A 17107-nucleotide genomic window follows, 5' to 3' on the forward strand; every position below is an offset into this window, starting at 1 on the left:
TTGTCCTCTTACAGACCTTAAAACTAGACAAATTATTTAAACTTATGAGACTGTGTTACGTGACTTTTGAACAAGTTTTTTTTATTCAACTTCACAAGCCTAAAAGTGCCCCTAGTTGAAGAAACGCCCATATATATATATATATATATATATATATATATATATATATTATTACGTTTATATATATATTATCCTTTAAACCTGTACACTTCATCTCTCTTTCCCGCCACACATGGAAATGTCCCACAGAACCTTCGCGGGGAAAGTCCTGTCAGCTGTTTATCTGTGCTTCTGGAGAGTGGAGGGACAGACAGAAGCTCGACAAATAAAAGTAAGTAGTTATATCATCTATAATTATGTACTTAATTATTTTTCATAAAGGTGATAATAGTAATATCAAAATCTTATTTACATAAAGTGAAAGATCCAATCGCGTCAGACGCACTGATCAGGTGTATAAGATCAAACATGATTATCAAACAATAATAAGCATATAAATCAAAGCTTTTTCGTGTTACTACATGAAATGGAAGCTATCAAACGTGTTTGTGTAAACACAATCATGGTTTACAAGGACACGTGGTTTAGCAGGACTTGTGTATGTAGTTCTATAACCGACAGTTCCTCTCTATCAAACGTGTTTGTGTAAACACAATCATGGTTTACAAGGACACATGGTTTAGCAGGACTTGTGTATGTAGTTCTATAGCCGACAGTTCCTCTCTATCAAATGTGTTTGTGTAAACACAATCATGGTTTACAAGGACACATGGTTTAGCAGGACTTGTGTATGTAGTTCTATAACCGACAGTTCCTCTCTATCAAATGTGTTTGTGTAAACACAATCATGGTTTACAAGGACATGTGGTTTAGCAGGACTTGTGTATGTAATTCTATAGCCGACTAGGGGTGTCCATGGTTAACCGATTAACCGTTAAAAATTGCGTAACCGAGTGAAACATTTTGCTCGGTTAACCCTCTGGGGTCTGGTGTGTTTTTGGGGTCCTTGAGATGTTCTGACATGCCCTGACATTTGTGCTTTTTTCAGTTGCTTATAAACATATCAATGGCAAAGGTGTAAATTCACTCTATATATCACAAACAGGACTTCCATAATATGTGAGCCACATGTATGTACATGTTTTCATTTTTGAGAGAATAATGTTTATGCATGGTTATCGAAAAAACTAAAAATTAATGTTTCTGAAATAAGGCCACAAAACACATACTAAATATGTAGCAATAAGACTTTTGACTAATGGATGTCATCGCCTAGTGTTTTTTCTTCAAAATGATATGAAAATCATCCTGCCTAATCATTCACATAAAACGATACATTGATTTTAGTTTTGTGAAACACTTTTAGTTTGGAAAGCCAATATGCGGATCTGGCGTAAACGCTCCAACAGCATCATGCATATTTAGTAGTTCACACCTGGTGAGACTACATCCCTGCATACTTAATGAGCCATTTATTCAGGTGTGTCACCTATAGCTAACTTAAATATACAAGCTTCATAAAAATTATCATTCTAGAAGAAAATTTCAGATGGCATTTAGAGGCTTTTGCATCTGAACTCTTCATACACACACGCATATATATATGCATGCACATACATACTTTATAATCTTTTCAAAACTAGTCAACGTCTTTCAAAACTAAAGTATACATTTTATCATACGTATTTCAAAGTAAAGGATTCATTAGTTAGTTGATGACTATTTTTGACAAAACACATACAATATATATTCCTCATCTCAGTATAGCAATAGAGTTTGCTAAACGCTGTTCATTCAATACAGCAGTATTTGAAAATCGATCATATTTTGTAAAATTACATTTATATTTGCATTTATGTCAAAACCTAGACACTTTTAAACATAAAAAGGACATTTATTAATTATGTATTCGTGTCAAAATGACAAATAAACAGATTTTCCTATTCAATTTTGCATGGAAACGCTTCAAAGACACTTGCGTGTCGCGTGAAAAATAGGCGTCGGTTCTATTTCTAGAATGCACGCGTTTTCCATGCGGCTCGTGCCGCGCCTGAGACGCGCGTCTCACACAGGCAGTGTGCAAACTCTAAACTGTTAACATGGGAGCCAAAATAAAAACGGACACGCCACGCAGCTGAGACGCTTACGTCACGCATCCAGTGTTTCACCGGCCTTATCCAGCGGATGTGGGCGTTTCACAGGTTTGTATGGATCGCCTCACATTTGCGTTTGAATAGCGCGGTCTCCGTAGGCGGAGTCACATTAAAACTTAATTAGCTGAGATGAGAACGACTGACATCTCTCTCTTTACATACATATTATATAAACTGTGAATATTTGTTTTTTATAAAAATTACTTCATTTAAAAGAAGAGAATTCAAGCTTCATGCCTGTGTGTCAGTATGCCTGTTTGACTGAGTATTCGCTGAGTTACAGTTCATTTTCAGACACGTTTCAGAATTGACTTCACTGACGGAGAGTAGGCAGAACTCGCATCATGTTTATTTTTCTTTATTTAGCGAAAAGCACAACACTTTGTTTTTATTATGAGCATACACAAAAAAAAATACACACTAAACAGGATCGATTGATGTATAACACAAGCATATAAGATAAAAATAATAATTTTTTTTTTTTTTTTTGCACTCATACGGAAAAAAACGAGCCTATCGCGCCGACCCCAGGGGGTTAAGTGGCGTCAATGGCGTGAATTGAATTTAGTTGTAATACATTTTTGCACCACCAGAGACCGCTAGACCAGTTTTCTAATATGAAGCGGGCAAAGAAAGCGCGCGTCCGAGAGTGAAGGCTGTGCGAGAGCCAGAAACAAACATAGTATCCGCGCCACTGATCGCAGCACAATAATATCTGTCTGCAGAGCCGCAGAGCCACAGCTTTACCCCAGCAGTTTTACCCCGCGCATGCGCAGTTTCATCACAACAGTTTTACCCGCAGAGTCCGTTTACCGTTACATTAACCCATACAATTTGTATTATGCATTTCCTAAACATGTACTTGCTAATCAAACACTTTATATGAACAAACTACTACTCTATAAAACACAATCGGTCTTCCGACCTTTTACTATTGTGTTGATATGCGCGAGGGAGAGAGAGCAATTTAGGGCTGGTCCGAATACCATTTTTTGAGCTTCGAAGCTTCGACAGGAATTAACATCGAATATTCGAAGCTTCGGAGGGAGGGGGCTGAACATATTCTTCTCTCTAATAAAGGCAGGAATCTATATGCGTCTGTCTGTTTGCATTTAGATTATTTATCTTGCATTTAGAACCGTTCATCCAATCGACTTCACGAGTGCAGTGTCACATTTGGTGCAATATAGACACGCGAGACGTGACATGTTCAGAATTAATAAACTTTTAATACAGAACAGCGCGCGCGCGCGCACTAGTGATACAATGTAAAATTGTTTATTGCATCACAATAAGTGTATTGTGATTGTCGGAACATTTTAGTAACTAAACTGAATTTTATTAGGCTTAGTGACAACATGTTACAATGTTTAGGCTAGGCTACATGGTACAATTTCTGGTTTTCAATTCAATTATTGTGATTTGATTTAATATTGACTCATTTAAATAAATATTAGGTAGGCTACACAAGATAGGCATTCATTTTTCTTAAGAAAAAAACAACTCACCTAATGCTGTAAACATGCAGAGAGATATATAGGCTAATGCTTTTTTTATTATAATAACAACTTTATTTAATGATATAAGTAAAAATTAAATAAATATGTAATATAGTACACATATTTAGCAAAATACTCTCTATAGCTCTTTTTTTCTAGCCAACTAACGTGCTATAGCCTATATTATGGTCATTAAATGGCTTTCCTGAGGTAAATGTTTTGTGACATAATTGTTCTCCAGCTGTTTTATTGACCCCTTTGTTTGATTGATTGGTCGATATTATGTATGAGGAATATACATTTCGGTAAGTTGTACTGTATCTTTCAACATTGTTCATTCGTGTTTATTTACTAGCTAGAGATGATCGGTTCACCTGCCGCTCTGTCGTCGTATATAATGTCATTCTATATAGATCAGTGGTTGCGTCACATTTACAAGCACCAAAACGGTATTTATTGTTTGAGTTTCGTAATAAAAGTGACAGAATCTGAGAGCTGAGATTTTTTTATATCATAACTAACCTGCTCTATCTAGTCTGTCGGTCTCCGTGTCCTCTTTGCTTCGCGATTTTTCTGTGCGTGAGAAAATGGATGTGTGTCGTGAGACCGTGTGAAGTGTCAATTGCGTGTCTCTCACGGTGAATGCGTGAGAGTTGGCAGCTTTGAAGCTAACTGCGAACTGGTTCCTGCACAAGACCCGCCCTCCTCTCTAGCAATTGGCTAAGACAACCTAATATCATGCTCCCATTGGCTGTGACAGCTGTGCGCGCTGACTCTTGAATCAAGGTGGTAGGTTGAAGGGGACCGGTGTGTTATTCAAGTCAGATTAGGGCCTGTTCAAATATCGCGTCTTTTGCGCGCTCAAGTTCGTTATTTCAAATGTAGCCGCGCGGTATGCGCGCTCATAATGGAAGCGACGCGCTCGTTTTTTTACAAGCGCGTCCGCGCCGAAAGTGCCTCCGACTGTAATTTGCAGCCTGATAATTAAATTTTGCCTGCGCCGGATGCCGGACCTGCCCTCAAGCCGGAAATCCGGCCCCCGGCCGGAGTACTTTAAGCCCTGCTGTTTTTGTTCTGTTTCAGCAGCGAAAATAGTTCCAAACAAAGATCACAGCAGAACCATAGCGCATCTCACAGCAACACTTAACCGTGTTTCATTACTGAATGATTCAGCGTTTTGAACGAATCGTTTGAGTCTAAGATTCAATTACCCATTTATAAACTGCCTCATTCTGAATAAATCAGCCGTTTGAACGAATCGTTTGAATGAATGACTCAATAATCCCGTTTACATGCACACTTTTTAGCTATTCTGATTGAGATCGTTCTGATTGACGGATTCCGGTTGACTGTTTACATGGGATGTTATCTAAACCGATCAGGTGTTTACATGTGCTGACGCTTCCAATCGAAATCATTTTGTGACATGCGCACACAGCTTGTCTGCCGGATCTGGAAGCTCATTATTTCCCACGTTTTCAATCCTGTCAAGATGGTGCATCACTTAATCGTCACATTAGTTGTACGTTAGGCATTAACCACGTTTCCAATGTCAGGCCAGTGCGAGCCAGGGCTTTAAACGGGCCTTGTCAAGCTAATAGCCTCGGGTCAGTAACGTTCGCACCGTGCCCAAAATCTGCTGCCAGAAGCTCCACAGCGCTTCACTAAAACACGCCCGTAACACGCCTCTCTGGAACAACGTCACACTAACCCATCATTTCACCAATAAAATGGAAGTTTTATCAGAAAACTAATCAGAAAGAAATCACTGGAAACAGCGTGATCGCAAAACAAGAGTGACCGTTTGCTGGCATTTTTGTTGTTTAATTGAATATTTAAAACCCAAGAATAGATGTTTTACCACAGGTTTACAATAAAAAGCGATACATTGATCATAATGAATTAATTTGTATCAAAATTGCACACTAGTCACACAGAAATAAAGTGGTTTACCGTTTATGACGTTTGTGAACGTTCACAAAAGAAAGAGGACACACAATTATTCAGTCGCGTCTGTTTCTGTTTATTTGGTAGCCTTGTTACAGGACATTTACATATTTAGAAAGAATGATAATTTCTACAAATATGCCACCAGAAATTTGACCTAAGGAGCTTTAGCACTCTCTCCCAGAAGGATACAGTTATATTTCAAAGAGGATAGTCCAGTATAAAGAGATAAAATAAAAACAGGATTAAGATAACTTATGATTTGTCTGATTTCTTCAAGCGTTCATATTTACCATGTTTACTATGGTAATGGTTAGCGCGCATAGTTTTTTGCATCGGGTATAAATATTCCTACCTTATACGGTGATCAGAATCCACAACGGATCACAAACAGAAGGCGTAATGTTAGCTGACAGAATTATCTGGCGCAAAACCAGGCATGCGCAGAAAGACGTACACTCAAAGTAATCAGATCAGCTCGTTTACATGGTGTAATCTTTCGTTTGATCGGTTCATGAAAAGGTTTATTCCACCCCCTTCAATCCGACGAGCATTTTTATTCCGATTGAGGTGTTGACATGGAGCATTTTCATTCTGATTGGACTTTTAAACTGGTTATAATCGGAATACAATGCTACATGTAAACGGGGCAAGACGGTCACCTGCCGCCTCCTACTGGCGGTTTAGTTTCATAAAGTATCATTCTTTTCAACATTCCTTATATTCCTTGTATATTCAAAAATATTTAAAATAATCTCATTTAATACAGCTATAATATTTCTATGCAAATTATTTAATTTGATTGGTAACAGCCTAGTGTCTTATTATTTTAATTGAATATATTGATCAAATTTAAGAATTTGAAATGAAAGATGGAGCAAACATTTAATAAAATTAGGGGAAAATCCCCTTTATTAAGAAACAAAAAAATGTAAAAAATTTAAAAAAAGGAAAGTTAATTTTGCCAAAAGAAGAACTTTTATTTTAAATAAATGTTCATTTTAAATCAGAGTACTTCAGTGTGATATGTTACCATATTATGCTTAACACTGAGAATTTGAATAATTTTTGTGATGATCAGATGCAGATATCTAAATCAAAGAATATGGGCGGTTTGTGAGTGGATTATTTATGTTTAACAGTGGATTCGGGTGACTCAAAGTGCACCAGATTAATGAATTTATCTTTAAAATGTAAAAAAAATTCTTCCGGGGGAGCATGCCCCCAGACCCCCCTAGAGGTACCGGGCTCCACCCACAAAAACAATGTGAGAAACCAAGCGGCAACCTCCCCGTCTCTCTCTTGAAACCAACATGGAAACACATTAGGCTATATGATTATCTACGATAAATAGTCATTTAATTACCTTATTATTAAAATAAATTATTAAGATTTTACCACCTCCGCCTCATTTTGAGCCAGGAAAAACCCTGCAAATGTGTTTGTGTAAACACAATCATGGTTTACAAGGACATGTGGTTTAGCAGGACTTGTGTATGTAGTTCTATAACCGACAGTTCCTCTCTATCAAATGTGTTTGTGTAAACACAATCATGGTTTACAAGGACATGTGGTTTAGCAGGACTTGTGTATGTAGTTCTATAACCGACAGTTCCTCTCTATCAAATGTGTTTGTGTAAACACAATCATGGTTTACAAGGACACATGGTTTAGCAGGACTTGTGTATGTAGTTCTATAACCGACAGTTCCTCTCTATCAAATGTGTTTGTGTAAACACAATCATGGTTTACAAGGACATGTGGTTTAGCAGGACTTGTGTATGTAGTTCTATAGCCGACAGTTCCTCTCTATCAAATGTGTTTGTGTAAACACAATCATGGTTTACAAGGACACGTGGTTTAGCAGGACTTGTGTATGTAGTTCTATAACCGACAGTTCCTCTCTATCAAATGTGTTTGTGTAAACACAATCATGGTTTACAAGGACACGTGGTTTAGCAGGACTTGTGTATGTAGTTCTATAACCGACAGTTCCTCTCTATCAAATGTGTTTGTGTAAACACAATCATGGTTTACAAGGACACATGGTTTAGTAGGACTTGTGTATGTAGTTCTATAGCCGACAGTTCCTCTCTATCAAATGTGTTTGTGTAAACACAATTAGGGCTGGACGATTTTGGAAAATAATCTAATTGCGATTTTTTTTTACCAATATTGCGATTGCGATTTAATATGCGATTATTTTTTAAGCTCTTTATCTTTTCTATTATTCAACAAAAACAAGCAATAAATCATAGTAAAATAGGGAAGGGAATCTTTAGGCACCTCATGAGCCGATACATTTTTTTTCTTTAATTGATCTTATTAATAAAACTTAAAATATTTAATTACATAATTATAAGTAGTCCTACTTATAATAATTACACATTAAAAAACAAAATTAATACAATTACATGTTAATAATTTAACAAATATAGCTTCAAAACAAATAACAAAGAGGGGAAAAAATATTACAAGCAATAAACAAAGAGTGCTTTCAGTATTTAAGAGTAGGCTGTCTGAACGTGTTCATCTCTTTTGAAATTATAAGATGTGGTTTGTCCTGTTTGTTTAATAACTGACTGTGTCACATTACCGGTAATTTCGCATCATAAAAGCATTTTGAGATGCAAACGTACATTTAACCACGTAGACTCGCTCACAGCCGCATGCTCAAATGCTCTTCGCAAAACGCACGTGAGTATTTGAAATTGAAAGCAGCTTCTGTCGGTGATTTTCATATTTTTAATATATAAGCCAACTGCATTCCAAGACATATGATGCCTTCGTAGAACATTTGTAAGTAAAATACCGGCGGGCGAGATCGCGCACTACTGAAGTAACATCACGCAGACCGCGCGCATCTCATATCTTGCGCAATGAAGCCCGCGAATGTCCTTGTAACTCGCTTCAACTTTTCCGAACTTTATTAAAGATTATTTCTCGTAAGGTTCGAGTGGTGTCGTGTGTGTGTGTGTGTGTGAGAGAGAGAGACAGAGGAATTAGAAGCAAGCAGAATACGGTTGTTAAAGCACGCGCGTCGTACACGTCTGTGTTTAAAACTAAGCTCAGACATATACAATACAGAATTGTTGGAGAGAATCTATAACACAATATCACATAAATTAAACATAAACTGTTATTTCCAGTAGCCAGGTCTATATGTGTCGCGTGCCAAGTTGATGCTTCATCTGCAATACAGACTGGTTTACTCTCGCGTGTCACGTGACCAGACTATAATCGCAGCTTTGCGGTTTAAAAAATCGCATTTCATCATATCACGATATTATCGCAAATGCAATTAATCGTTCAGCCCTAAACACAATCATGGTATACAAGGACACATGGTTTAGCAGGACTTGTGTATGTAGTTCTATAACCGACAGTTCATCTCTATCAAACGTGTTTGTGTAAACACAATCATGGTTTACAAGGACACATGGTTTAGTAGGACTTGTGTATGTAGTTCTATAGCCGACAGTTCCTCTCTATCAAATGTGTTTGTGTAAACACAATCATGGTTTACAAGGACACATGGTTTAGTAGGACTTGTGTATGTAGTTCTATAGCCGACAGTTCCTCTCTATCAAATGTGTTTGTGTAAACACAATCATGGTTTACAAGGACACATGGTTTAGCAGGACTTGTGTATGTAGTTCTATAACCGACAGTTCCTCTCTATCAAATGTGTTTGTGTAAACACAATCATGGTTTACAAGGACATGTGGTGTAATTCTATAGCTACATATATATATATATATTTTTTATTCATTTAAAAGTTTTTGTTGAATGTCATGTAGCCTAAGATGTTAATCTTCAATGTTTTGTTCATTTAGTGACAAGGATCTGTACGAGATCAAAGGGCGGACGTACCCCCATTGAAGAGGCCTTGTTTTATATACAGGAGAGTAGAGACAAGAATTGTATCCAAGCTGTTTTTATAAATGATGTGAAAGGTAAGTAATTTTATTTATTCTAATGTATGTTTATTAATTAACATTTCTCTAATTAAAATCCAGACATGTTGTTTGCATTCTAGATACTGTTTATTCCTGATAATAACTAGCAGCATTCTCAAAATTAAACTGCGTTCACGCCACTGATCTATATAAATCAGTGGTTCCCAATTCCAGTCCTCGTGACCCACTGCTCTGCACATTTTGTAGGTCTCTCTTATCTGACACACTCAGTTCAGTTCATGGAGTCTCTCCTAATGAGCTGATGATCTGGTTCAGGTGTGTTAAATAAGGGAGACATACAAAATGTGCAGAGCAGTGGGTCACGAGGACTGGAATTGGGAACCACTGATATAAATGACTGGATTGCTCATGACACCATAAATAGGGAAGCCACTGTGCCACCATATTGGTATTCCCTAGTATTTAGAATTAATTGGAAATTATCAGATTTTAATGAGGGAAAGAATCACTTAATGAGTCAGCAGATTTTATATCTGTATTCTCCCTGTACAATCCTTCCATGCAAACATCCTAAACTAGGGCCCTATATAGGGCCCTATAAAATCCGTTTTATTTTTTCCCAAATTCCGTTTTTTCCGTTTTAATTTTTGCAAATTCCGTTTTTTCTGTTTTAATTTTTGGGGATTCAGGTTTTTTTTTACCCTTTACTGTTATTTAAGTCATAAAAAGAGTGTTTGGATTGACCCTAAGAGTAGGAATGACCCTAAATTTATTGAGGTAACAAACAAAATCCTCATTTTAAGAGGTGTTAAATGTGGTTTGGTTTGTTTACATTAGTGAATGTATTAGGCTAACTAACATGAACCACGAGCAATACATTTGTTACTGTATTTATTAATCTTTGTTAATCTTAGTTAACCCTAACCCTGTATTTTTATGTTACTCCACACAGTGCATTAAGCTAACTAATGTTAACAAATACAACTTTTCATTTAATAATGTAGTCTACTAAATGGTGAAATTAACATTAATAAAGATTAATAAATGCTGTAGAAGTGCAGTTTATTAATAGTTAATGTTAACTGATCTAGTTAACTAGAGTTTAATAAATGGAACCTTATTGTAAAGTGTTTCCGATTTTGTTATACACCGAACCGATTCAGTGTTGGACAGATCAGTTGTTTTAACCATTCATTAAAGTGAATCGGTTCAAAGGAGTCATTAGTTCGCGAATCGGACATATCATTAGCAGACTTGTACGCGTTGTGTGATTATCCCGGCAGTTAGGACATCACACAAGATTTGTCAACACAGAAAACATTTCATCATTGGATAGGTTTTGTTTAGTTTATTGAAAGTGTTTTTATGTCAGCTGAATGGGCGGAACGCTTTTCAGAGAAGAAGGCAAGGTAAAAAAGGTTTTTTTTTTGCACAATTCACACCCAGCGGTAGCCTAATTCAGGAAAAAAATATCCGAATGCTCCACGTGAAACTTCGTTCTTACGATCTTTTACCATTGTGTCAATTGATTTAGATTAACAAGCGCGAGGGAGTGAGAGAGAGCAAGACAGTTTGAAGACGCGCGCGCGACCGGGCCTCTCTCTCCGCTCGTTCTTTATATGCGATTTTCCTCATACATACGTTTTTCTCCCACACAAAAACAGAATTTTATTCCAAATATGTAAAATTCCGCGCAAAGATAGTAATTGACTCTTCTTAGGAGCATATAAAACAAAACAGCTCCTTGGAAAAAATGAAATGTAATATTTTGTACTTCAGTTCAGATTAACATTTGAGGGCAGCAATGTTATTCATAATGTCAAAATAAAACCAACGTAATGTTACTTGAAAGCATTGTAGCCTGCTATTCCTGCCAAACTTCCAAAGTTACAGTTAGTTTTACTACAGTACAACTAAAAATGGTGAATATGGTGAATGTTGCTGATCTGTGGACTAGGGCTGAAACGATTAGTCGACATTGTCGACAACGTCGACAATAAAAAATTGTCGACAAATATCTTTGTTGTCGAGTAGTCGTTTGATCCCACGTGACCTAATGTAAGGGCCTGCAATATCGCGATTTGACCGCTACGGCGCTGTAGCGCTAGAGTGTAATGCAGCCGTTACAAATGCTATTGCGGTAGAAGAAAACACAGCGCGAATTATGACGGAGTGCAAACGAATCCGAACTAGTAAGGTGTGTAAAGTTTCACAAAACTGCAAACCAAGAATGCTGTGGTATGCAATACATGCAAGGCGGAACTTGCTTTTCACGGGAGCACAACATGCATGTTAAAACACTTAAAGAGGAAAAAGGTGAGAGGTGAATATTCTCCAGCTGAAGCTAAATAACTAGCAGTAAATCTCTTTTTAGAGAATGCAATACTACTAATAATAGCAATAATATTAACAATAATAATATAATTACAGTAATGTGATGATTCATTTTTGCATAAAATAAAGCTTGATCGAGCTTAGGAGTCGGGGCTGTTTTTATTATTGTAGCTCTATTAGGTAACGTTATTACAGTCTTATCCCTTGCCTGTATTTTGTATTCATGAAGACTTACAAAAGGAGATGTTATGAAGAATATCATGTCAGTTCATTTTTTATACTGTAAATTAAAAGGTGAATGAGAATGTCTCTGTCAGCTCAGCTCAATTGTCATATCAATTTAAAAAAAAAAAGATTCTTATAATAATTGTTTGCAGTTTAAGTGTGTCTGTAATGCAGCTGATAATTTTTTTTGTTTATTTTTTTTTCTATTGAAAGAGAACAGAATATTTAAACAATGCTTAGAGAGCATTTGTGTGTGATTTGAGTTGGACAGAAATCTGAAAACTTAAAGAGAATGACCTGTTTAGTTGCTCGAAGTTCATTAAAACAACCATTTCAAAAGCTGAAGTGATTTTCTTTTTTTATATTATAGTTAGAATATGTATAATTCCGTGTTTTAACTAATTGAAAAGGCTGAATAATCGTTCCAAACGTACTGATTAGTCGGCGAAATAATCGACGAATAGTCGATTAATCGTTCTAATAATCGTTAGATTATTCGATTATCAAAATAATCGTTTGTTGCAGCCCTACTGTGGACACATAGTTCATTCATGGCACAATGTTTCTTCCTGGTTTCCACGTCAGCGTTGTTTGATCCGTTAATTCCGGAGAAATGTGAATGCTTCTCACTAGATCTCGTAACGATGTTATTACTTCAGTGGCGAATTCAAATGCTTTCTTTACTGGATCTCTTAGCGCTCTGTAGTATAAGATTGGTCCAAACTGATAAACGGTCCGTCACGAGTAGCTCAGTTTCGTTCTGCTTACATTACGTTTGCCATTTGATGTTGTGGTCAGCGTCAGCGTCTCTTACATTAAGCGCGCTCGCGACGCGCGTACATTTGAAATAACCGTTCGGTTTGAAAATGCGTACCTAACACCGAACCGAAAGCCTCGTACCAAACGGTTCAACACGAATACGCGTACAGTTACACCCCTAACTGATACAGACCTTTACAACTAAAAATCAATGTTGAATTGACGTCTGTCTGCTATCTAGGTATTATGTATTAAGAATATACTTTTGAATATATTTTGAAAACAGTCCTCTCCAAAGCCCACTCCTGCCCATGAATCAGCTCCAGAGCCCGTTCCTGCCAAAGAACATACAGTAGAATCTGCTCCAACCCATGAGCCCGCTTTATGTACATTAGGTAAGAGCACCGCTTTTCTTATTTTCTTTTCCTGATGTTGGTTTGCAGCCCTCTTGAATTTAGTCAAAATCACACAACACAACTTCTATTAACACAACAGAATCCACTCCAGAGCGTGATTGAGCCCATGAGGCCACTCCAGAGCGTGATCGAGCCCATGAGGCCACTCCAGAGCGTGATCCAGCCCATGAGGCCACTCCAGAGCGTGATCGAGCCCATGAAGCCACTCCAGAGCGTGATCCAGCCCATGAGGCCACTCCACAGCGTGATCGAGCCCATGAGGCCACTCCAGAGCGTGATCGAGCCCATGAGGCCACTCCAGAGCGTGATCGAGCCCATGAGGCCACTCCAGAGCGTGATCCAGCCCATGAGGCCACTCCAGAGCGTGATCGAGCCCATGAGGCCACTCCAGAGTGTGATCCAGCCCATGAGGCCACTCCAGAGCGTGATCCAGCCCATGAGGCCACTCCAGAGCGTGATCGAGCCCATGAGGCCACTCCAGAGCGTGATCCAGCCCATGAGGCCACTCCAGAGCGTGATCCAGCCCATGAGGCCACTCCAGAGCGTGATCCAGCCCATGAGGCCACTCCAGAGCGTGATCCAGCCCATGAGGCCACTCCAGAGCGTGATCCAGCCCATGAGGCCACTCCAGATCCAGAGCGTGATCCAGCCCATGAGGCCACTCCAGAGCGTGATCCAGCCCATGAGGCCACTCCAGAGCGTGATCCAGCCCATGAGGCCACTCCAGAGCGTGATCCAGCCCATGAGGCCACTCCAGAGCGTGATCCAGCCCATGAGGCCACTCCAGATCCAGAGCGTGATCCAGCCCATGAGGCCACTCCAGAGCGTGATCCAGCCCATGAGGCCACTCCAGAGCGTGATCCAGCCCATGAGGCCACTCCAGAGCGTGATCCAGCCCATTGGCACCCTAAAGAATTCAGTCAAGCCGATGAGCCTGCTCAAGGTACATCAGGTAAGAGCCACACTTTACCTTTTTTCCTCATGTTGGTTTGCAACCCTCTTTCAAATGTAGTCAAAATCATGCAACGCAAATTCAGTTTATGTAATCAAAATCATGCAACACATCATCAATGCATTGTGATATTAAATTGAACCGAATTGTTGACATGATAATCCTATTCTAATCAAATCGTGACACCAGTCAAGGTTCACACACCTAGTGTTCAATAAAGTTTTGTTGAGTTTAATCACCCTCTCAGTGTGATTTATCCTGACAAGGATAGCTAAGGACATTAGCTGAATCTATCAATTTCAAAAGTGAAAGTGTTTATTTTCTGCTTTCTTTCAGTTTGTAAGAAACACACTATAAAACCTGAACAACTGTCCTCTTTTGAGAAGTGTCTTGCTTGCCATGGGCCATTTTCCTCTCTAAAGTGGTCTGGAGTCAAATGTATAGGTAATTTTTAAATTGTCTGGATTTTTTTATATATATTTTGAATAACACTAAATTATAGTCCAGTTCTCAACAACAATGAATGGTGAACAGTTTGTTATTGTGAAATAATCAAATTACATTTACCATATTTGAAAATCTCATTTGAACTGATTAAATGATTTTTACTTCTCAGGTTGCTTCACTGTATGGCATGCAAAATGTTTTGAAAAACTGCGAAATGATGTAAGCAATTACCATAAATAATTACATTAAAATATATTTAATAAATTTCTATGCATGCATATGAAATTTAATTCTATAAATCTACTACACTGTTTCTTCAGTATACATCAGGATCAGCTGATGAAAGTGAGGGGGATGAAAGGTCCTCTGGAGAGGAATATGTCCCCTGTTCTGCATCTGATAATGACACAGACATTGAAAGTGAAAACCCAGTCAGTAGTCCACTTGATGCATCAATTACATGTAAAATACATGTAGAAACGACACCAGATGAAACGACACCAGATGAGCCTATTTCTATGGACTACACAGAAGTTCAAGATACAACACAAAAAATTTATTTTCCTGACAGCTATTCAGAAACTCAAACATCATCAACACTTGCCAAAGCAGGGCAGAATTTTTGCTTTGTGTGTGGAGAACCTTGTAAGCTAGGGAAGCAGTTTGATTTGACGGTCACTTACTGAATTGTGACAGATAGAATAGAAGATAGATAGAATAAACTCATTTACATATTTGTTTCTTGTAAGCTAGGGAAGAGAAAAAAATGGAAAGCCCTACTTGGCCTGCTGCCACCGTGGACTGGTTCAGGGTAAGTGGAGGAAAATGGTTGGATGAATGGTAACAAGGTAACATTAATAAAATGTTGATTTCTCATCCAAAACAGTTATGTTGATGCTTAAAGTTATGTTTGACCAGCAGTATTTTCAACTTTTGTCCAGTGTCTAATCCTGCTCCCGGAGGGTCATTGCTCTGCAGTTAGCTCCAACCCCAATTAAACACACCTGCTTCATATTCTTAGAAATCTTAGAAAACACAATGGAAAAATAAGCTTAACATTGCTCATTTCATGTTAGTTAGTACTCATTACTTAATTGATTAAAAAATTGTATAGTAACTGTACCTTGGATTTCATCAAGAGATTTTCCTTTTAATTCTGTCAGCTTACCCTTTTCAAGGGCTAGAAGCAGTTTTGAAATTTTGGTCACCTGGATGGTTGCCTCAGGTAGTCTGTAATATTCTCTATGCACATTAATATTGTGGCCTAGAAAGTCTGCCAGTTGGTCCAGTTCATTATTTTTTAAATTAAGAATTTGGGAAGTTGTTGCAACTTGTTTCCTCAGTTGTGTCGATCTCAAGTACTCTGGGTGAGTTGCACCACACTCAGCAGCAAACCCCTTGAGACAGTCGTGACCTCTGTAGTAGCTAGAGCACTTTGGAATGGCAAAGAGGAATTCATTTTCTTGCAGTACTCCACATTGTGCCCGCTTCTCAATAAGCATTTCCAGAGCTTTTGTGATGTCTGGGTTGAGCAAAACAGCTACTTTTCGTCCTCTTTTTCCTTTCAGCTCAACTCGTGTAAAATATTTGCACAAGCTCTTCTCATAAGCTGAAAGACCCAGCTCGTCAGATGTGTAAGAGTCCTCTCTTTGGAGGAAATTTTTTAAAGGCATCTTGGAGACCTCTCCAACCCGTCGTCTGTTGAACAGGATGATCCTGGTCATTGTTAGCTTGGTGAGACATGCATAGTTGCCCTCTGAGGTATTTTGGCTAAGTTCCTGGAAGGCCGATTCTGCACTTCTTTGTAAATAGTCATTAAGCTTTTCAATGTCTTGAGTGAGTGGCATTTTGGTCGGCTTGTTGTATTTCGAATCATTAATGGTGCTTAATGCTGAGTTAAATATGAATTCCGACCACTTTGATTTGTACAGTTTCTGGAATGCTTCTGCACTGCTTGCCAACTCTGCATTTTCAGCAATAAGAGCATGACATTGGATAATTTCGCTAACTTTTAAGAGGGAGTGTCCGATTTTTAAAGCTAAGCTTGGAATTTGGAAAGAATGTGAATTTTCATGAAACCCTGCAGTTTCTCTAACTGCTTGAATGACATTCATGAAATTTGCTGGCTTCATGGCATCATCCAGAGATGCAGATGGGCATTTTTTTACGCAGTGTTATCATGAATCTGCCAAGCTCACGGACCTTCTGGCGGATGTATTCATGCTTTGAAGTGTGCAATCCGTGGCGATTATATAGGGACTGAGCAAATTGAAGAAGGCCAGAATCATGTCTCACAACATGGGCAATTTCATCTTTATTCATTTTACTCAATATTTTCATTAACCCTTCCTTTGTTTTACCAGAGAAGCAAGATTTGGCCACTGCAGCAATGGTGAGGACTCTGTCTGCCCTCAGTAGCTTTATCTATCTTAGCTGGTTTGGACTTGCATCCTCT

The 17107-nt window shown here is 38.3% G+C and overlaps 2 long non-coding RNA genes across 2 annotated transcripts; both read left to right on the forward strand.

Moving 5' to 3' along the window:
• The first annotated feature begins 208 nt into the window (after positions 1–208).
• LOC311306429 lies at positions 209–13432 on the forward strand. Its single transcript, XR_014630162.1, has 4 exons — positions 209–331; positions 9436–9555; positions 13124–13232; positions 13333–13432. It is a non-coding gene; the product is annotated as an uncharacterized lncRNA (long non-coding RNA).
• A 645-nt stretch (positions 13433–14077) lies between these two features.
• On the forward strand, positions 14078–15292 carry LOC311306502. The gene is made up of 4 exons (XR_014630170.1): positions 14078–14205; positions 14542–14649; positions 14822–14871; positions 14973–15292. It is a non-coding gene; the product is annotated as an uncharacterized lncRNA (long non-coding RNA).
• Positions 15293–17107: the final 1815 nt, after the last annotated feature.

Source organism: Rutilus rutilus (assembly GCF_951802725.1).
Source record: "Rutilus rutilus genome assembly, chromosome: 16".
Taxonomy (NCBI): domain Eukaryota; kingdom Metazoa; phylum Chordata; class Actinopteri; order Cypriniformes; family Leuciscidae; genus Rutilus; species Rutilus rutilus.